The sequence below is a fragment of the Eptesicus fuscus genome, chromosome 6 (assembly GCF_027574615.1).
Source record: "Eptesicus fuscus isolate TK198812 chromosome 6, DD_ASM_mEF_20220401, whole genome shotgun sequence".
Classification (NCBI taxonomy): domain Eukaryota; kingdom Metazoa; phylum Chordata; class Mammalia; order Chiroptera; family Vespertilionidae; genus Eptesicus; species Eptesicus fuscus.
In genome coordinates, this window is record NC_072478.1 from 93,352,848 (window position 1) to 93,376,360 (window position 23,513).

Sequence of the window (23,513 nt, forward strand, 5' to 3'; positions counted from 1 at the left end):
AGATTGCATTCTGAAGAAAACAGCACGCTCATGATGAGATTACACAGAGGACTCTCTCCCATTCGGTTGTGCTGCAGGATGGCTATCATCATGTGTCATTTAGGCTTTTTCTCGTTTTAATTTTCTTTCGTCCTTTTTTCCTTTTTTGAAACAGTAAAACCGCATTATTTCAGACTAGTGAGAGCATGTCCACATGGACTAGTGACTATGATAAATTTGACTGTGTTTCCAAAGAAACATGTTTTCATTATTTGAAAATATGCTCCACAAACCCAGTTAGGTGACTCCATTTCTTATAAGAAGTCCTTAAGGTGTCTGTGTAAGCAACATACAGTCAGGAACTATTTTTAGTGCCCGCTGTATGCTAATGTGATTGTTGGTAGAACTGCAAAGATGGAAACTGTTCGTCTCTGTGTTTAAGAAGTTTACAGTAGAGTGGGTGGTAGAATAATTAGTTAATTAAGGTGATAGTTTTTTGCAGGATACCAGAGTCTCTAAAACAATTGATAAAATGGATCTTTTTCATGCAGCTTAAATATCTTCCAATCTTGTGCCTTGGAATTTTCTTCATGCTCTCCATGCCCTCAGCAAACCTTTTCATTATGGAAAGTATATAGAGAAAGATCAGCAAAGCTCCAGTTCGAGGGACTGCAAATTCTGACTCCGTGGGGCAAGTTTGGATGAGGTATTCCTTGCACACAATAACCCCCGCAGAGCACATAACCTTTCTTGCACCAGAAGAACAAATCCAGTGCATGTGTTTGCTGGTCTGATAACGGCAGCTTATCTCTCTGTCCTAATCTCTGCAAAAGGCATGAGGGTATGTCTTCCTTTGGCCCCATCTCTAAATCCCCTCTAGCCCTGAACTCCCAGCCTCTCCCCAGGCGGCAGGGAGAAGGGGCCCCTGTTATCTGGCTTTGCTGATATGCCAAGCTAATGGCATGAAGCTGTCTTGGCTGTCCAGAATGGAAGGAACAGAACACCAATTTAAATCATGAAAAAGAGTCAGTGAATCTATCATCATTAATCTTGCTGTCAGTTTTAATTTTGGGGACATTACCTCACTCAACACCAGTTGAAAAGAACTGCCAAAACCGATGATGTCATCATCACTAGCCACATCTGACCCTGCCTGCTGATTCTCAGAGCTTGGAGCAAGTTAATAAATCCCCTGGCACTTGGACACACAGTAGAGTTTTATTACAATGAAGGTATAACCCGTGATGTTGTTTCAATTAAATGGCCTGAGAAAAATACTTTCTTGTGTTTAGCAAAACTGTAAAACATAATTATCCTCATGCAGTTGGGCCAGTTCATTGTGCTGACGTGATGATTATATATTCTCTTCTTTATTCTCTCTCTCTCTCTCTCTCTCTCTCTCTCTCTCTCTCTCTCTCTCTCTCTCACACACACACACACACACACACACACAGTCTCAGAGAGGTGTGGAGGGAATTCCAAACATGGCTCTAAAGACGACTGAATATCCCACACAAATACCTTTTCTAGGCCACCACCTCTGACTGCTGGCTGCATGGCTGCAGAACTGCACTGGGGCCTGCAGGAACCTTCTGTGGGAAGAGCGGTTGAGGGAAGCCTGGGCTTGGTTGGCGTTTGAGATCTCAGGGCAGAATCTTGACTCTCTTTAAAGGGGGCGGATACACTGGTGAAAACCTTGGACACCCACAGCCTCTGACTCAAAACTCAGAGCTTGTGGCTCTTCAAATATGTATGAATAATTCCTCTCAACATGTTTGCTAACTGTTAAAGATATTAGTTTTTGCTGCTTCTTAGTCATGGCCCTTCTGAAGTCCCCTGACCTGATCCTCCTGTGAAGTAATCCTGCTGCGCGGCATCATGGTGTCAGGGGCATTGCCATGGCGTCGGCCAGCACATGGGCCGTAAACACAGGCCCTGGTGGGGCCCTGACGGTGCAGCTGGAGGAGAGCCGGGTGGTAAGGTGAGAGGCCTCCTTCCTCCCAACCCAATTTTCTTTTAAGCAACACGGCAAGTTCAGAGGACATGACACTGGGTACATGACGTCAATGTTTCCAAACGCTCTTGGTGGTAATTATCTCCTCCCTTAAGCACTGTCTGTGTGATAGGATATTAGGTATGTGTGGCCGCAAGCATGTATACATGGACACACACACACACACACATTTCAAAGCTTTGAGCATGGTGAGAGTTGGTAAGCATCAAAAACCTGGCTCTCCCCATAAGTCCTTTCCCTCGGAGTTATTCCACGTGACTCTTCCTAAACTCCTCTTTTCCCCCACCCCAGTGGGCTCCCCTAAATGGCCCTCATCAATCATGCCAAATGGTACAGTTGGCTTTGCACAGAGCACAAATGAGGATGAGGGAAGACCCCCAAGCTCATTTTTCATGCCCATCTCCAACAGGAACTAGTCCTCGGTCTCCAGGGGTGAGCGAGCAGTACACAAATTCCCTGTCCTTTTTGCCCTCCCAGATGGAGGCCCAGGGGATTCTTTATTATTGTTTTTAGTGGTCTAATATAAAGTATATCCATTCACAGGATACATTGCCTGACGTAAGAATCCCTAACTGTGTCCTGTTAACAATTCCTGCTGCTTATGGGATATTATCTTGACATACTTGTTAAACCTCAGTAAATATGTTCTTAATAACCATATGGTATTTAACATATAATAACTGTCATATTAGGACTAAATTAAATTCTTGCTCATGAAACTGAATTTAAAGTGTGACCAGTCTTTTCCTGGCTAAGAAGGGATTTGAAATAACCATAGTACAGACATTTCTTTTAGAGAGAAAAGACTGCTTAAAAGTCATTTGTTTTGATGATATGATTAAAGCAAAATTGCATTTAAAAAATTCATACATGGGAGATTGAAGTGAATATAACCTACAGAGGAGTTGTAAAATACAGGAAATCGTCAAGTTAAAGGGCCACCTTCAGAACACACTTATTTCCGGCCTGGATCACACAGACTGTGAAGTGTGTGCTAAGGAAAAGGCTGGGGCTTGTCTCTCTCTTTGTTCTTCATGTCCTTCTCCATTGCCCAGCATGAAAGTAGTGGACAATGCTCATTTTGGACAAAGCAGTGAAGAACAAAAATAAGGTCACAGAGCACTCACTTCCTTTATCGGTGACCCCTCTATGCTCTTTATTGTTGCTTTGTCAGTTTTACTCATTTTGACCCCTGTTTATGTTGTTTCCCACCTACGTGCCCCACTCCAATGTTTTCCTGGACACTTTGATAATCCCCATTGTGAGGGAGAACAGACCGAAAGAAGCTAGCTGAGGACCAGTTGGGGAAATGCGTGCCATGGTTGTGTTTTGGATGATGGATTTTGTTCAGGCAGGGAGATTGCCCAGAGGGCTTTGGAGGTGTAAGAGGCAGAAGGTGGTATAAATCTTCGCCTGGGAAGCAACCTACTCTATGGGGTTGGGTGAAGTGTAAGGGAGAGAAAGCCCAAGTGAGAGTAGAACAAGAGTGAAAGAGAGAGTTTGAGAGACTGAGGCCAACTGCTGGAGGAGGTGGCACTTTATGTGAGCCTCTAACGCCTTAGGAGGAGTAATAGTCGGCCTGGTGAAAGCAGAGGTCACATGACTCTGGACTGTGATCCGATGGTTCCCGACCAGCAGCTTCAGCATCACTTAGGAACTTGTTGGAGATGCATGTCTTGCCTGCCAGCCCCCAGATCTATGGGACCAGAAACTCTGGCAGTGTGGTGGAGCACTCTGTTTCATCAGACCTTCAAGTGATTTAGGCACATGCCAGAATTTGCAATCCACATATCTAGAATAGGCTTCCTCAACCTCAGCACTGCAGACATGTGGGGCCGGATATTTCTTTGTTGTGGGCACTATTCTGTGCACTGTAGAATTTTTAGCATCTGTGGCCTCTACTCACTAGTGGTCAATAGCACCTCCCTCCCTTCACAGTTGTCATAACTGTAAATATCCACAGACATGGCCAAATTTCCCCAGGGAGCAAAATTGCTCACCCTAACTGAGAATCTTTGCCCTAAAAGAAAGAACAGCATATGATAATGATGGCAGCAGAAATCTGAGTAGGTTTGAGAATTAATGAGTGCTCTAGCATGACAAGCCTTCTAGGTAAAGAGTATAGAAATGTTGGAAACTAAGCTACAAAGGAAGATTCGAGGCTGAGTTAGGATACCATTGATTGGTGGTAAGTTTGCTGAGACTTATTCACAGGGCACTTTGGAATACACTAGATTAGAGCGGTGACTTTTAAACCGTTGTGAGAAATACAGCTATGTAATGGCTCATGGCATAGACATACACCTTTAACAAACTTTTACGAATGATGTTTATGTTATTTGTAATCCAGTCTGATTTTTTCTATTCTCTTCTATTTTATTTTTTAAATGCTGGTCATGACACACTACATGATTTCATAACCCAGTAATGGACAATGCCCACTGCTTGAAATACACTGGCTTAGCGTTGACAAAATGAAAGACATTGGAAGCAAGGGAGCAGAGAGATTGGGAGAGGCATATTTCAAGTGCCTGAGAAAATGCAACCCTAGTTCCAGGGTGGGAATGGGACAGAGGGAAGAGCCGGCCCGGAAGTTTCGGATATAGAGACTTAAAGAAGAAGAAGGCAGGAAAAAAAAAAGTATGGATTTTATCTATTTTCATAATTATTTTTAAGTGCCACCAACATAAATAGATGCCAAAATAATAGAGTTGGGAAAGTTGTTTTTGCTTTTATTTCCTTACTAATTTTTGGCAGGGAGGACATGATGTTTCCGGCTATGGATCTGCTTAGCATGATAGAAATGTCCAGAAAATCTCAGGAGAGGTAGGCTGTGGCATGGAATACTTAGGGTCAGGGGTGATGTTGTGGATTTATGAGTCATGCCCATGCGAGGCCTGGTGGATGAGGTCACCAGAGGAGGAGAATGTGGTTTCTGAGACTAATAGCTTCTCCCTGTATATTGATATCTATCTGAGTAATAATATTCATTTCTAGTGTAATAAAGACCCACTCAGCAGATGGTATCACATCATAAATAAGTCAAAGCAAACCCAAGACGTGATCCTTGCCCTTTGAGAGCCTATAATTCACTCAGCCCCCCTGGCTTGAGCCGCATGGTATTTTCATATTTACTGAGCACCAACTATCAGCCACAGACTATCCTAAGTACTAAGAATAAAGCAGAGAACAAAATCAACACCCCTGCCAGCATGGAGCTTATTCTCTAGTCGAGGGCTACGGGCAGTAAACAGATCAAATAAGCAAATGAACAAATAACTGAAATATATAGTATGTCAGATAATGATCAATGCTATGGAGTAAAATAAAGCAGGGAAGGGGAGGAGGTGCCAGGTAGAAGAATTGCAGCCTTAAACCAGGGGAGTCCTTAAAAAACTGGTGATTGAGCCCTCTGGGAGTCCCTGGTTTTTTGGAATGACTTATATGACCAGGGATAAAAGCATGAGAGTAGTACCGATGGTCTCGAGGCAGAGCATGATGGAAGGTTTTGAGGGGGGAGGGAAGCAGGGGGTATGGCTCTTGCTAGTACTACTCAGCTTGGGCTCCTGTTTTACTTCTGCTTTGGAGGCATGGAGGCCCTCCACCTTGGTTTCTGCTTTCGTCATCTCACATGGTTCCATTGACTAACTCTTCCTTTCCAATCGCAAAACTCTCTGAACGTGGGGATCTTAGAACTTACTCTGGTCTAAGAGGTACTGGTCTCCTGTTCTAGGTGATTCTGTTTGTAGCTGCCTCTGGGGCACTGTTTCTATGGGATGTTAAAAGTTATACATGAAAATAGGATTCTGTAGTCAACTGCATTTGGGAAATGGTGGGCTAAACAAGTTTACCAGGATTGTTGACTGTAGGACTTTACAAAATCTGTAATGTGCTGCTGGGCATTGCAAATCTCCACAAAGGAAACAGAACATGTGTGATTTTCCAATCTTATTGGGCCAGGGAAACCCTTTGTTATGGAAATTCTCTCAGAAGACTGTGGTTCCAAGTACACACTTTGGGATACAGTCAACTGCTGTATTGTATGATGATGGACAAATCATTTAGCCCTTCTGAACCTGACTCTCCTCATCCATAAAATGAGGAAGTTGGCCTGCTGCCCGAAGAATGTCAACAGTACCACGGGACTCTCGGTCCTTGGCCTTGGAGTTGTTCACAATTTTATCAGTGACTTTGGTGAGGAGAAAAGGGATAATTATCACATCTGGAGATGACACAAGGTTGGGAAAGGTGACTAATAGGTCAGGTGACAGAATCAAGACTTAAATGTCTCTTGACATGTTAGAATAATAGGCCAGACTGATCTGTAGAAAATGTAATAAGGATGAATATCTAGTCCTGCAAATAGTTTCAGTAAATTGATTTTCAAAGTATGAGATGTGGGAGAGCAGGTTTGACAGCAGTTTATATGGGAAAAGACCTGAAGGTTTTGATTGACCACAAGCCCAAGACAAGCCATCAGGGGATGTGGCTGCTCTAAAAGTGAACCCAATGAGGCTTTATTAACAGAAATAATCCTATTCTGAGGGAGATTTGGCCTCCTCTGGGGCTGGCTCTTTTGATTAGTTGCCACCTGGAGTATTAATATCTAACATTTTTTAGTGCTTATTAAAATTTTATGATATGTATTGTGCCTGATGTGTGTCATCTGATATAGTCCTCCCCTCACCCTCCAATATACACATCAGGTGCTATTATAATCATTTCCATTCTACATATGTGGACATTGGGGTTCAGAAACCACCCCAAAAGTAAGCTATAGAGCCTGGATTTGAAAACAGGTGGGCTCTGTCCAGGACCTGGGTTATGCTAACTTCTAGGATGACAAGAGATCTGGGTATCATAGATTTGATGGAATGAGTGATACTTTTTAAAAGGTTAAATGGCTAAAGATGAGCACAGTTTCTTAACACAAAAGCTCTTCAGTTGAAGAGGCATCAATTCTTGCTTTGCTAATTCATTGGGTGGAACTGGGAATGGCTAGTGGAAGCCACAGAGGAAGATTTTAATTTAAGAAAAGACTTTCTAAGGATTAGACTAATCTAAGGATTAGATTTATGGACTTAGAACAAGCTTTACTCTCTATGACAGTAAACCAGTTGAGTCAAAAGGTAGAGGTCATCAAGCCTGTCAACCCTTTAACTGAAATATGTGTAGAAAAAATGGGGGCACCATAGAGGGGTGACCTACTGCCTCCAGGGGGCTTGGGAGGAGGCCAGGAAGGGTTCATGATGAGGAGATACTTGAAGTACCAGCAGGAATTAATTCAGGCAAACAAGAGAAGAAAGGACAAAACTAGCAGAGGAAGTAATAGAATCAACTCCACAAAGGCCAACATAGTGTGGCCACGGGAAAAACTTCCACTTCTCAAGTTGTTCTATGACCTGATCATTGGCTATCTATTACCTAAGGCACTCAGGATGATTTTAGGTGGATGGCACAAACTCCAGACATCAAATAAGACTGAATTTGTAATAAAAAAAAGTTTTTCTTCCCTGGCTGGTTTTGCTTGGTGGTTAGAGCGTCAGCCTGCGGACGGAAGAGGCTGGGATTGATTCCCAGTCAAGGGTCAAGGGCAAGTACCTGGGATGCAGGTCTGATCCCAGCCTGGTTGGGGCATGTGCAGGGGGTAACCAATTGATGTTTCTCTCTTTCTCTCCCCCCGCTCCCTCCCTTCCACTCACTGTAAGAATCAATGGGAAAAAATATCCTTGGATGAGGATTAACAACAAAAATAATTTTTTTAAAGTTATCTTTTAATTTTTCTGAACATGTCAAAGAGAATATCTTAGATTCATGCTGATAATCAGATTAACAGCCTTTTAACAAAGAGAGAACAGATCTCAAATTTCTCTCTCTGTGCCTCAGTTGTCTCTTCTGCAAAATGAGGGCTGACAGGGTGACAATAGGTACTAATTCATAGAGTTGTGGTGATTAACTGACATATTTTTTTTGGAAAGCATTCCAAATCAGGCTGGGCACATAGTAAGGCCTCAATAAATATTGCATGTTATTATTTTCATTTTTGTTGCTATTGTCTTCCTAGATAGGCAACACTCATCTGGCTGGGAATGTAATAATATGGCTTTGTTTTTATTAAATTCATTTTTACAGTTAACAGTTACCTTCTGTATGTTGTAACCGATACTAGTTTCTTTTAAAATTAGATTTATAAAAGTAAAGAATAATAAAAGTGGTACATGGAGAAAGCACAAATCATGCAGGCACAATGTGAATGAATACAATTTGAGAAATATGGACCTGGATGATCTCTAAAGGCCTTTGCAGTTCTAAAAGCCAAAGATTGTACCGATGAAGGGAGGCCCAGAGAGGATAGGAACTTTACCCAAGGTCACTGGCCTCATTAATGGCAGAGCTAGGGAGCAGATCCAAGACCTCAGCCTCATGTTCTTCTCTCTGGGTCTTGCGCATGGTCCCAAGCCCTGGTACTTCTCAGCTGAGAGAGCCCCGTCTTGGCCTTGCCCTGGTAGAAGCGGGACCAACAGAGGTGCAGCCCTAAAGAAAGCTCTGTTCTCTCCTTCGGACTGCAGCAAACCCTGAACCATGTCCTCAAACCAACAATTGCCTGTGGTAATCTTACGCATTCTCATTGAGCCCTGACACCACATTCAACGCTGGGAATTTGGGTGGGCCTAGAATGAGTGCCTTTAGTATTACTGCTGTAATTCAAAACATCCAAATTATTATTTTCTCCATAAGATGCAGCCAGGAGGGTGCTGTTAAATGGGGGAGAGGAGGGAGTGTTTGTTAAACTAGGCGTTCCAACAAAATGTCCTCCTTTGCCATTAAATCATAGCATTTCTAAATGAAATGATATTTTTCAAACTTTGGCAGTGCCTGAAATTTGGACATTGTGCAGATTTTTTTCTCCCTTTCCCATTTCATGCTTTTTCTCTATGTGATCCAGAGAACTATTATTTGCTGGCTTTACTTTTCTTGTTTGCCTTTCCTTATGACCCAAGTTCTCCACCTTCCCCAAAGACCTCAGTTAACTTGATTTTCTGCCCACAGCTTATCATTTTAGTGAATAATGAGGGTGATAGAGTCTCAAGAGAGTACAACCCATTGCCCAAATGGGTTGCTTCCCAGTGTCCCCCTTTTCTAGTGTTAATCGTGAAGGGTTGCATGGAAAGAGATTTGCTTGTTACCATGACATCCTCAACCAGAAAATGAATGAGGGTCTATTGATATGGTAGTTAACTCCGCAAAGACTGAAGTCAATCAATAAAATCTATGAAAAATTGCTTCAACCATATTAACCCCTCTACTGGACAAGTGCAAACAATACCAACATCTACCTACACATTCTCCAATCACCCTTGTTTCTACAGGGCAGCTCTGAGTGGAGTTGACTTGCTGAGTCCCAGCTTTTCTCTCATTTCTTGATCTTCAACTGGCACGGCCTGCACAATTCATCTGGGTGGCTTCTGCATCCTCTTCCCCCTGTTGGAGTACAAAGCCTAGGATCAGCAGCTGAGGAAATCCATTGTCAGGCTGGGGTGTGTCTGAGCCTCCAGCTGGGCTGCTCTGCTCCTGTATGACCCAGGAGACACGGAGTAGGACTGAGGTTGCAAGACAGAATACTCCCTGCATTCTGGCTTATGTTAGGAAAGACACCCCTGGTGACTTTGGAGGGAGAGTTTGATTGCTCCTCTGCTCTCTGGCCTGAAAACACACCATGCTTCTTGGTCAGTGTCTCTCTGTAGGCTTGGCTGTATCTGTTTTGGGGCCTCCTTTTTCTGCCTTTTTGCCAGCTCTCCTTTCTTAAACAATCATTTAGGCCTATAACCTAACTTTGGAAAGTTCGGGCTCAACACTCAGGGCACAGAAATGAGAAGAGCAACTCTGTTCCCTGGCTTGGCCTGGAAATGGGAGGTTCTCATTGATTAAGTATCTTGGTATTCATTCACTCATTTATTCATTCGTTTAACAAATATTTATTAAGAATAGTGTCAAGGAGCCAGGACCGGTTTGGCTCAGTGGATAGAGCGTCGGCCTGCAGACTCAAAGGTCCCGGGTTCGATTCCGGTCAAGTGCATGTACCTTGGTTGCGGGCACATCCCCAGTAGGGGGTGTGCAAGAGGCAGCTGATCGATTTTTCTCTCTCATCGATGTTTCTGGCTCTCTATCCCTCTCTCTTCCTCTCTGTGAAAAATCAATAAAATATATTAAAAAGAAAAAAAAATAGTGTCAAGGACTGTTCTAGAAATGATCTATGAACAAAACAGATAAGAATTTTTATTCTTGGGATTAAGACCAGTTTCATAATTTGCAGCACCCAGTGCAAATCCCTTTGTTCAAAAATTGGTAAGGATTTCAAGATGGCAACAACAGCATATTAAAACATGGGCCCTTCTAAATGTGGGGCCCTGGGTGACTTTTGCAAGGTTGCACACCATGAAGCTAGCCCAGGTAGGGATAAGGGGAAAGTTAAGATGTGTACCGAAGCTCGATGGCCAATGCAGAGGATAGGACATAATAAATCTGGTTTCTACAGGAGTGACAATAGTTGGATTCTCCTTTGCTGATTCAGGGGTCAAGACTATTTTTCTGGGTGTCAGGCCATCATTAGATTGTCATTAGTCATTGCACAATTATATTCTTGGCTTTGTGAGCTCTGAGTAGCTGGATGATGGCTTACAGAGAGTCATTATGCTTGGGGATTCTTAAAGGAATCACGATCCCACAGAAATGATACTTTTTAAGATTAAACTGAATAGAGTTCTTATGATTGCTTTCCATTACCTCCTAAAAATCCTCTCACTATCCAAACAGAAAAGTAAGCATACTACATGAACTGAAATTGTGACAGCTGCAGTTAATCTGGTAACGTGGGACAAGCTGTTTAAAAGGGACCCCAGCGGAGTACAATGCAGTAAATGGGCGCAGGGGTTAACTTCTCAGACGATCCATATAGATCCTCAATGTGATTTTTAATACATTAGCCATAAGCCATTCGTGAATGGTTATTCCATTGTTTCCTGAATTTTAAGTCCCAGGCTTATGCCAGCCCCTTCTGTTACCCCTGTTCCAATGTTTCCCTTCCATCCAAAAGTAATGAAAAGAGAGCCAAGGCTCTGACAGTCAGATTTTGTTAACTTCACTTCTGGGAAAAAAATACAAAAAACCCAGGAACATGATTCTGAATTTCAAGCCCAACTGACAAGGAGGGAAACTGGAGTGAGTGAATGTGCTGGCATACGTATCCCGCCGTTTTATGGAAATAAAATAAACCATGTCATCTTTGGAAATGAAAACCAATTGAGTAATAATAGCACTGTTTAGGAATGGTGTTGTTCTCAAGGTGACTCTTTCACAACTTGGACTACTTGGGGACAAATACGTTTGACAAGCAATGAGGCTGGTCATCATTGTCTAGTCCAGTGTGTAGAGGGATCATTGAATGAGGAATCAGAATGACTGGTTTTTGAGTCCTAGATCTGTCATAATGACAGCTTTCTAGCTCTCTGAGCCTGTTTCTCATCTTTAAAATGAAGGTGGTAGGAATCAACCATTACTGAATGTTATTGTGAGGTTGAAATTAGCAACATAGGTATATGAAAGTACTTGTAATCTGCAGAGCACTTGACAGATGTAGGGATACTATTATTGTTATTGCTGTTACTGTTAGTTTCTATTTTCCGAGGTGAGCTCTTTAGGAGGCAAATGCAAACATGGGATGAAAGAGACATTGCAGGCGGAGCCATCTGATAGCTTGCTTTGGGGGAAGTGGATAAATTACCAGATTTTGCTGGGCAGTGATGGTGGAGGGCAGCTGAATCCTGTCACAGAAAATGTAAAGGCCCTCCCCTTTTTCATTTCCCTCCGTGAACCTCTGCCTGTAGTAATAAAAACCCCCGTGTTGGTGCCTGTGTCGCTTCATTTTAGGAGCTTGACTTTTATATGAATCTTTGTCCCTATGTGGGACTGCTGAGAATTATTTCCGCCTCATCTTACCGATGAAGAAAGGAAAGTGTGTGACATTAAATGATTTGCCCAGGTCACCCAGAAAGTCAGTGATGGAGTCTACGAAAGAAAGAGCCCGTTGTTATCTCTTGTTCTCCACTCCAATTTCCAGAGGAAACCCTGCAAAGTGTCCAGGATAGTCTGATATTCAGCCCTCCTTCTGTGCCAGGACCAGGAGCCACGGTCATCCCTATAGGGCATGTGATTGACCTCCCCACCCCATTCGACTGGGAGAGCTTGTTTTCCTGCAAAACCTACACAGGATTAGAAGCCATATCTACTGTGTGCATAGCCCTGAAGGCTAGGTGCTGGCAGACACTGTGAGGGGACCTACCACACTGACTGTGGAAGCACAAGCTGAGGAACCTAGGAAGATCTGCTCTGGAGAGCCATTTACACTTGGCTTTGAACCTCAGGGTAGACACTTCCCAGCTGTGTGACTTTTAACAAGTTACAGAACCTCTCTGAGCCTCAATTCCTTCACTTTTAAAATGGGCTTTTAGCATCTACCTCAGGAGGATTATTGTGAGAATTCCCAGAGCCTATACAAGTCTGTAACTGTGGGCATACATGAAGAATGAAATTGAGAGAAAGAATAGGAGGGAGACCAGCACATGCTTAGCACAGGTTGGTAGTACAAGAAACATCATTTCTAAATTTCTTTTCCTGAATTGGCCAGCTACGAATCCTGACATTCTTGACCGTAAGGCACTTTTCAAGGGCTCTCATAAAGAATTATGCACTACATTGTATTCACAGAGAATTATTTAGTTCTTAGAGAGAAACTACAGGAATGGCCCCAGAGCAGGTTAGGCCTCAGGCGTTGTGTCCTCTTAGGTCCCAGTACTCCCTTTAAGAGGGCTCAGTTGCTATTATTAGTATTTGTTTTAAAGTCTGTCTTCCCTGCCAGACTCTCAGCCCCCTGAGGGCAGGGGCAATGTCTGTCCTGTTCATGATTGTTCTCATCCACACCAAGCTTACTGCCTGCATATTTAGGGAACCAATAAATGTTGCTGATGCATGAATATGTGAAAGGTCGGCAGGAGTTGAGGAGTTAAGTTCTGGGTGCTGGGATTAGAATGGATTACTAAGAAGGTAAGCACACTTCAAGTCCATTTTCATCTTTTCAATATTGGTATGTACAGGACAACCTGGTTCTTACCACAAGAACCTTGAGTCTGGCAGGACCCTGTGTTCACTCATTCATTCAACAAAACACATTTTAGCATCTACTACATGCCAAGGACTATCCTGGTGCCAGGATGCATATTGAAGTGACCCAAAGAAGCCCAAATCCCTGTATTCTAGGAGATTACATTCTAGTGGGAGAAAACAGACATCAGACTAATAACTATACCATGTGGCAGGGGGTGTGGAGATTGGTGAAGGAAAATGAGGCTGGGTGAGAGCCCTGGGAAGTGAGAGGTGTGTTGTTTTAGATGGAAGAGAGACTAGATAAAGGAAAAAAGAGCCGAGGCCTGAGGCCTCGAGGGGCAGAGCCTGCAGTACCAGAGGGAACAGTTGGAGGGTAGGAGTTGAATGTCATGATTGGCATTTACTCTGGTGAAAGGTGGGAGTCCGAGGGGGGGGAGGGGCAGCTATTGGAACCAGTATGGGGATTGTAAAGAAAGTACATCTTATGCTTGTCAGTCTTGCTCCAGGCAGTCCTGGCTCCTCTTTCAGGCAAGTGCAGGTGACCATTCTAGTCCTTGGGCTAGAGAAACAGCTGTGGCTTTGTTTTATACCTTGGCCAATGTTCTCATGACTTTTTAATGATGGAAAATGCAAACCTGTAGGAATGATTCCCACACTACCTGAAGGCTGAGCACCTAGTTATGTTACCGGGTTGCTGCAGGCCATAACTCCTTGGCTCTGGGAGAGGACAAGCTGAGAAAATAGCCCTTGGGAACCAATTGAGGCAGATGCACACTCCCCCTGCCCGCCCCCCCCTTTTCCCCAGCCCTGAATCCTTCACTGATGAGCAGCAGGAGAACCTGGGCAGGGAAGAGGAGCAGGCTACTTCCCACCAGTAGCGAGACAGTTAATCTTCCATCTGAAGAAATTCGCAGGCAGCTAAGAGAGGACATATTTCCAATTTCTCTTGAGAGGAGAAGCTGAAGGGAAAGTCGCACCTCCCAGTTGTTCCCAGTTCACAGTGAAGAGCCTGAGAAATCACAGGAGGAGGAGGAGATGTGAAACAGCTCCTCTGAGGAGCTCCGAAGCGCAGTGGCAGCTGGAAAACCTTGCTTTCCTCAGGTTTCCAAACTTCCTCAGCAAACTTCACTGTTGGTCTCTGTCTGGTGTGAACTGATTAATTCTTCAAAATGATGCGGGAGTCGCAGAGATCCAGGCTGCTTTTCTCTCTTCTGAGGCGAGCAAGAAACATATTTTGTCACTACTTTCTAGTTTGGGGGGATTTTTTTGTTTGTTTGTTTTTTCATCTGACCCTTTCCCCCAGAAATATTTGTGCTGGCAATTTAAAATGGCCAAGTGATGCTGTATGTACCTGGGACTCATTTGCCCTTAATAATTTTTTTTAATTTGTTTTGTTTTTCACACCCTGTCTGCTTTGGCCACAGGACACACTCATCTGCTGATCTAAAGAGCTAGTATTCCTGTGCTCCCTCGTCCCAGAGGTGATGCTGTGCTGGGTAAAAGTTGGGGCTGAGGAGGTTGATCTGGACTAGGGGGGCTAAGAGAAGGTCAAGTAGGTGGAATGGCTGTTCAGTTTTGAAATGATCTCTTAGTGTCTGGTGAATATTCATTGATCCAATGTTATTTGTATTAAGTGCTAATATGTGCTAGGTGTTGGGATTACAGAAATGAATAAAATGTAACCCTCAACCTCAAGGAGGTCACAGATTGTAAGAACAGTGTGAAAATAGAAGACCCATGGTGGTGGGGGTCCACCCAGAAGTCTGTCCCTCCTTTCCTCCCTCCCTCCCTCCCTTCCTTCCTTTCTTCCTTCCTCCCCACCTCTCTCTTCATTATTTGTTATTGAGCACTTAACCTGTAACAATCACCAGTTAACAAACAGCACATAAGAGTAAGTTGTTACCCTCAACACATTGACTTTTTAGTATTTAATATCTAATGTTTTAGTGAGAAATGGTTTATATTAGAGAACCAGTGGCTCCCAAATAGCAGAGCTTCAGTTTTCACCCCTTGAGCCACAATCTCTAGAAATACCTCAGAGGCCTGTAAGCAGTTCCCGAGGGCGGGAACTCAGGTTTTCCAATTCCCCTCCACTTCCTGTTTACCCAACAGAGTAACAGCTCAATGAGTATTGAATGAGTGAGTGAATGAATGAATAAAATATTCACCTTACCACAAAGTGGCAGCGAGGCTTGACAGTCCACCAGAAAATTGGATCTTCATAGGCGGCCAGACCAGATAACTTAAGCCACGGTTGGAAAATTTACTTTGGGGTTAGAGTTGTATGCCATAGACATAACTCATTAAAAATATGTGGCTTTCCTGCCCAGGCAATTTCTAGACCCGTCTTGGAATGACACTCGCTCAAAGTATTCTGACAGCTCTTTTGGCAACTTCTTTCACTGCTTGAAAGTTGGGTTTTAGTAGAAAGAAAATTTTACCAGTTCTTACCTAGAATGTTCTGGTTATGCCCAAGGGAGCCTGAAGATGACTTGGGTGGAGGCCACTGTGCCTCCTGCCTATGCCAGTCCCATGCCCTATTGCTACAGCCCTGGGCCTTTGAATTCTGGCTTGAACTATCTCATGGGGCTGCTGTGGTGGAAATGGGGGAAGAAGATTGAAGTTAAGGGATTGAAGAGCAAATATAAGTAGTGTGATCTTAAGCCCGGTATTAGTTTGTTGTTGCTGCTATAACAAATTACCACAAACTTAATGGCTTAAAATATTACAAATTTATTCTCTTACAATTCTGAATGAAAGAAGCCCAAAATGAGTGTTAAGAGGGTAAAAGCAAGGTGTCAATAGGCTCATTTCCTTCTAGGCTCCAAGGGCGAGTCCATTCCTTGCCTCTTCCACTTCTAGAGGTGTGGGCATTTCTTGGCTCCTGGCTCGTTCCATTCTTTGTTTCTGTGGTCACATTGTTTTCTCCTCTATTATAGTCAAATCTCCCTCTACTTCCCACTCATAAAGACACTTGTGATTACATCACCCACCCAGATAATCCAGGATAAACTCTTCATCTCTAAATCCTTAGTTTAATCACATATGAAATGTCCTTTTGCTATATAAAGTAACAATCACAGGTTGCAGGGATTAGAATGTGTGTATCTTTGGGGGAGAGGGGTCATTAGTTAGCTTACCACCAGCCCTTTAGTCTTGCTGAAACTGTATGTATATATTACTGTGTAGTATTCCATTGTGGGAATAGGCTGCACCTTATTTACCCATCCTTTTATTGATAGATATTTATATTGTTTAGTTTGGGGCTATCACAGGCAAAGCTTTCATGAACATTCTTGTACATGTCTTTTGGTGGACATAAGCAGTCTTTTCTGACAATCAAGAAAGTCCATCATAAAGAAGAAAAATATTGAAATGCAAAGCCAATTCCACCTTTAAATTATACACACACACACACACACACACACACACACACACACACACACTAGAGGCCCGGTGCACGGGGGTGGGGGGGCGGGGGAGGGTTGTCCCTCAGCCCAGCCTCACCCTCTCCAATCTGGGACCCCTCGCGGGATGTCTGACTGCCTGTTTAGGCCTGATCCTATCATCGGGCCTAAATGGGCAGTCAGACATCCCTCTCACAATCCAGGAATGCTGGGTCCCAATTGCTGGCCTGCCTTCCTTCCTGATTGCCCCTAATCGCTTCTGCCTGCCAGCCTGGTCACCCCCTAACTGCTCCCCTGCCAGCCTGATTGTCCCTAACTGCCCTCCCCTGCCAGCCTGGTCACCCCTAACTGCCCTCCCCTGAAGGCCTGGTCACCCCTAACTGCCCTCCCCTGCAGGCATGGTCACCACTAACTGCCCTCCCCTGCAGGCCTGGTCCCTCCCAACTGCCCGCCCCTGCAGGCCTGGTCCCCCACAACTGCTCTCCCCTGCAGGCCTGGGTCCCCCCAAACTGCTCTCCCCTGCAGGCCCAGTCGCCCCCAACTTCCTTCCTCTGCTGGCCTGGTCACCCCTAACTGCCCTCCCCTGCAGGCTTGATCGCCCCCAACTGCCCTCCCTTGCAGGCCTGGTCCCCCCCAACTGCTCTCCCCTCCTGGCCTGATCGCCCACAACTGCCCTCCCTTGTAGGCCTGGTCCCTCCCAACTGCCCTCTTCTGCTGGCCCTCTTCTGCTGGCCATCTTGTGTCCACATGGGGGCAGCCATCTTGTATGTTAGAGTGATGGTCAATCTGCATATTACTCTTTTATTAGATAGGATAGAGGCCTGGTGCATGAGTGGGGGCCAGCTGGTTTGCCCTGAAGGGTGTCCCGAATCAGGGTGGGGGTTCCCTTGGGGCATGGGGTGGCCTGGGCAAGGGGCCTGTGGTGGTTTGCAGGCCGGCCATGCCCCCCGGCAACCCAAGCGGAGACCCTGGTATCTGGGATTTATTTATCTTCTATAATTGAAACTTTGTAGCCTTGAGCAGAGGCCAGGGCAGGCCAGGGCGGGCGGAAAACTTGGCTTCCTCCATCACCAGGGGCAACCCAAGCCTCTGGCTGGCTCCAGCTCTGTGGCTGCCGCCATTTTTGTTGGGATTTATTTATCTTCTATAATTGAAACTTTGTAGCCTTGAGCAGAGGCCAGGGCAGGCCAGGGCGGGCGGAAAACTTGGCTTCCTCCATCGCCAGGGGCAACCCAAGCTTCCTGCTCTCTCCAGCTCTGTGGCCGCCACCATATTTGCTGGGTTAATTTGCATACTCACTTCTGATTGGCTGGTGGGCGTACCGGAGGTATGGTCAATTTTCATGTTTCTCTTTTATTAGATAGGATATCCCACAACAAATTCCATCCAGATCTAGATGTGGAGTTTTATAAACACAAAACACAAGGAAATATTCTTATCCAAGTTCAGAAGGTCAGCTCCAATTCAGTAGAAGAATGCCTGAGAAGTTCACAATCAATTTCATGGCCATGCTTTTATGTCTGGGGGAAGAACTTTGGTATTCAGTAAGAGCTGCAAGCACCCATCAAGTGTACTAGCTGATCCACATCAGTTAGGATAGAAGGCTCTGGCAGGAATGGAATAAGACTCTGGCAAGTCTCTCTCAAAAAGGTGAGTGGGTAGTGGTAGAGGGCACAGTTCAAAGGTAACTAGGGAGAACTGTGGTTGAAGAGAAAGCAGGAGGAGTTGTTGGCAGCTTAAGGCTATGGAAATGTTGAAACAATCCATGTCAGTTTATTTTATAATCATTCCTCAGAGTTTCCATCTCACATTGGATTTTTCTGGGGCAGATTAAGAAGGGAAATCTATTAATGTGAATCTCATGTTACTGCAAACAGTTGGAGATCTTAATTGGGCGGGAGTGAGCAGGTGGTCCTTCCCAGTCAGCTATCCTTTCACCTGTCAGTCAAATGAGGAGAGGGCCTCCATTGCTCATTAGCAACCATTTGTCACCTCGAACAGAGCTTTGCAAGGGTTTCTTTGAACTTTGTTTGGGATTGATTTTCTGCATATGCTGAGCTGTTACTGACAAACTGTGGGCAACTGCTCCTCTGTAACAAATGCATTAAAAGAAAGGGTGATAGGATTTTAATAGCCTCCAAATTACATAGCCTGGAAGGGTGGGATTCTTTCTCCACCCCCAATTCACCCCAAAAACCCTTCATTATTTTGGCATTGCATTATAATGAGTAATAAGCACTTTATTCTTCTCCTTTTTTTAAAAAATACATTTTTATTGATTTTTTTACAGACAGTAAGGGAGAAGCATAGAGAGTTAGAAACATCGATGAGAGAGAAACATCGATCAGCTGCCTCCTGCACACTCCCCACTGGGGATGTGCCCACAACCAAGGTACATGCCCTTGACCGGAATCGAACCGAGGACCCGTCAGTCGGCAGGCCAATGCTCTAGCCACTGAGCCAAACTGGTTAGGGCTATTCTTCTTAAGAGAACTGTCTTGAACTTTTGATATTGTTTTTAAACTGCCACTGGCTCTAGACTAAAATCGATTCATAGCAATGCTTCACTAAGAATAGACTTTGTACCATGGCTTTGTCTCTCACCTTTCAAGGAATATTTAGGGCATGGACAGGCCTTTGCATTATCAAGGGCTGGTTTGGCATGCTGCCCAGATGGTCCTACAGATGCTCTTTTATTCTCTTCCATTCTGATCCCTCTTAAGATCAGGGGCTAGGGCTGGTTTGCTCAATACTGTATCTCAAGTACATTCCAATGTGCCTAGCACAGAGGTGATGCTCAATAAATGTTGAGTTAATTAATTGACTCAAATAATAACTATCACTTTTGCCTTGAGGTTTAAGGGTGAAGACATGTTGTAACTCACCGTAGCCAAAGAGAGTAGCCCTGGTTCACTAATCAAATAAATTATTGGGAGGAGCCAATTTTTATTGATTGATTGATTCATTTTACTGAGTATAAGAGTAAACTTAAACATTGTGGAAATTTGAGAAAACATGTAATTCTTATAAAGGTGTGATATTCCCTCCCATAGAGCAGGGTCATATTTCAAGGAGCATGGGTGGTCCAGCCAGAACTATTCATCTTCACCCACCTGTCTGTCAAATGTAGAAAGACATGGAAGAATTCACAACAAATGTGAACTCTTATTTAAATCTTTTGTGTTCATTTCTTCCCTAGTACCAGAAACTTTTAGGGACTCTTTCCCTATCTTCCTTATCTCTCTCTCTCCTCCCTTTTTTCCACCTCCTCCTCTTTCTCCCTTCCCTCCTTCTCCCCCTCCCTCTCTCTCCTGTTCTCCAACAGAAAATATTCTCATCTCACTGCTCTGTTTAGCCAACAGCTTCCCAGTGTCCCATGCACCTGCCACATGGGAGGGTATTTCCACTGTGGTTCTGACTACCTTTTCTAGAGAGAATGTGTCTGAGCAGCTTCAGTTCTTTCTCAGACAGCTAAGGAGGATGAAGGGATGGAGTTCCCCTGCCATACACACGTTAATAATTATCATCCCATCTCATAAAAACATATTCAACAATTAAATTTATAGTTCAACCTCATCATACACAAATAACCATTTTACACTTTTTGTAACCGTACTATAAATTACAGTACTGCCTCCCACTTTTTAACTTAGCATTTTGAGCATTTTCCCATGTAATTAAATAATATCCCAAACCATGGTTTATAGGGGCTGCCAATATTCAGTCTTATGGAGGCCACATTGTTTTAGACAATTCTTCTATTGTCGGGCATCTGGATTGATGGGGGTTTTGATATTTCTCTTCAGTTCTATGCCATAGGGAAGGCATTGGTGCTAAAAAGTTGACTTTCATTATGAACCTCGGTCTCAATATTTACTATACACATTTTCCTCTTGCGGGTTTGGCCTCCTGGGGGTCAGAAACTGAAGCTGTAATCAGTGGAAGCCAAGCATGCTTGCTGCCAACTCAACTCACATTAGGAAGTTCCCAAGCCTCCTGGGCTGTATCTTTCTTTAGAACCCGACAGATCCAGGCATTGTGCAAATTAAATAGGATGAGCCAAGCCAAACCTCCCCATCTTTCAAATTTCTGAGCATCGGTCTGGAGCAGCCAGGGGACTTTTAACACTGACCTCTTGTAGAAAAATTATAACACACTTGTGCTAATGGACCTGGAAAACACCCAATTGCTAGAATCAGTGTAAAGGGGGATGGGTGGTAGTTTGCATTCTCAATTTTATTAGTTTGGTTCACTCTACCAGATTTTTATACTCTGTTCTTTAGGAGCAGTGGAATGCCTATAAACTCTGAAAATTACACTGAACTTTGGGAATTGATCCAGACTCCAGTTGCTAAAGAAATAAAAGACAAGGAGGCCCTGGCCGGTGTTGTTCAGTGGTTAAAGCATCTGCTTGTGCACCGAAGGGTCACAAGTTCGATTCCTGATCAAGTGCATGTACCTGGGCTGCAGATTCTATCCCCAGCCCCAGTTGGGGCTTATGCAGGAGGCAACCAATCGATGTTTCTCTCTCTTCCACTCTCTCTCTAAAAAAATAAAGAATAAGAAAGAAAATCAATGGAAAAAAATATGCTCAGGTGAGGATTAACCAAAAAAGAAGAAAAAGAGGAGCTTGTCACAAGTCAAACTTCAGTTCGGAGCTTGATGCTCTTCATATGCACAGCCCCCTGAGACCCTTTCTGCCATTGCTTATTTATAGGGGGGATGAACAGACTTTTGTCTCGGAGGGCATTTGCCATGTACTGTGCATATCTCACTGCTGAGCAATCACTTGCTGGCCGACTCGGACTTTCAGTAGAAGTCAACACAGGTCCCCATGGAAAACCAAGCTAACCCATGGGAGGCCTTCAGTGTTGGTTCTTGGCCAGAATCACGTTTTAGATCGCCAGAGAACACAGCACTCTTTGGTGTGTTCTCTTTTACTCTGGCGGACGTGATGCCATTTGGTTAGGGAAAGGAGGTTGTGAGTCATCTCCCTGGTTTGCTTACAAAGGCGGCCATTCTGGCACCACGTGAAAATAAGAAACAAATGTGGAAAATACGACCAAAACTGGGATGGTGACATTAATAAGGGATCAGGTTGAGTTGCATGCAAGACAGGTGTGAATGGGGCACTGGTGTCTAACGGCTGTTTCTTCGCAGATGTGTTGTAATTTCTTGACACTAAACATGGACAAAGCAGAGGTTGTGTTAATTGGGAATGACAGCCTGTATCCTGCCTGTGCTCGTGTTCAGTTCAGGTTGACAAAAGCTGACTAAGCCAGGTACTGGGTGCTGGGAATCCAGCAATGTTTTTGACACTGACCTACCCTTTTGTCCTAATATTGGCTCTTTAATGGGGTTATGCTGGTATCCGCTTTTAATATATAAAAAAATTGTAAATACCTGACCTTTTAGCTGCTGAGGAGGCTGTCATACTCTCATCATCATAGGTATGGATTCCTGTTTTGCATGTTTTCCTCATATCTTCTTTTATTTCCATGCTTTATTTATTTTTCATACTTTTAAGTTAAAAAAACACCAGGATCTGTTTTTAGGTTGGAATTTTACATCATTCCATTGTTTTAAGAGCCACTCTATTGGTCAGCTATCTCAAGGGGCAGGACTTCCATTCTTCCCATTCTGAGTTAATCTACATTGTTCTTGCTTTAATGTTATGGCAACTTTGGAGCCCCAAGGAAACCCTAGGGTATTCTCATGATGCACTTTCCAGACCACTCACCCAATGCAGACTGACACAGAAACACTCCTCTAAAAATTTGTCCATTATGGTCTATGGCAGATCTTGTAGCCATCTGCATTGAGGCCAATGTTAAAAGCAACCATTTGAATTACTGTATAATAGACATACGGTATCTGTACTGAGCTTGCTAGTTATGATTGTAGCACATCTGTGGTGTTAGAGAAACAGCAGCCCTGTTCCAAACCTTTGACACCCTGGAAGTTTCTCTGTTCACCTCTTTGTATTCCTCTCCAGTTTCTCATGTGCTGTCCATTGAAATTAAGTTCTGAAAGTCCTGATTCAGTTAGATATCACCAGAGAGTTAAAGAATGGAATTCATAGATTAGATTTTCCCATCTGTACTGTGGGAATAATATTTAACTGTACAGCACCAGGTACTGGCAGAGCTGTAAGTTAAAGATAACTAGACGAATAAGGTTATGCGAGTTTTGTCGAGAATGGGAACTGAAGAGGTAGAGTAGGCAGCTTCACAAGACAATTTGGAGCAAGAGAGAGGAAACTGAGGTAAAATTACTGATGGCTTAAAATATTGACTCTTCAGAATTTTTCTATATAATAAACCTTTAGGAACCAAAGGATTGATGCTAACAATAGTATATCAGACCCAGTGACAGGTGGTAGGGATCATGTGGGGACAGGGGTCTTGGCACAGAGCTTTCAAGTCAGGGAATAAGCTGTCCCTGGTAAGAAGCCTCTTTACACTGAGTTTTGATAGTCAATGCCCCTGGGCTCTGAATCTTTGAAATAAGGCAATTTTTCAGAACAAGTAATTAGTGCCTGGCTACAGTCCTGCCCCTGGGGCCTGGGCCTCGGGACCACTTTATGGCTGAGGTTGCTTTGTCACAAAGTGCTTCAGGTGATTGTCAGAAAGCATCCTCCCTAGGCACCCCTTTCCCATCCAACTGATGATTTTTAATCTGGTGAAATGTGGGAACTTGAGAAGGGGTTGCAAGGGCAGCTTTGAACAATGAAATCTGCCCCGGGGTTCAGTTGGAAGTGGGTTAGACCAGAACATGCCCAGTGCAGGCTGCAGAGCAGACACAAGGATGTGGAGGGAGACACTGAGAGGTCTCAGTATGGAGCTGTAGTCACTGGACATGGCTGACCCCAGGTGCCATTGTGTAGATAATTTGGGAGGTGGCTGATGGTGCTACCTATAAAGTCTACGAGTAGGAAATGAGCAACAATTCCA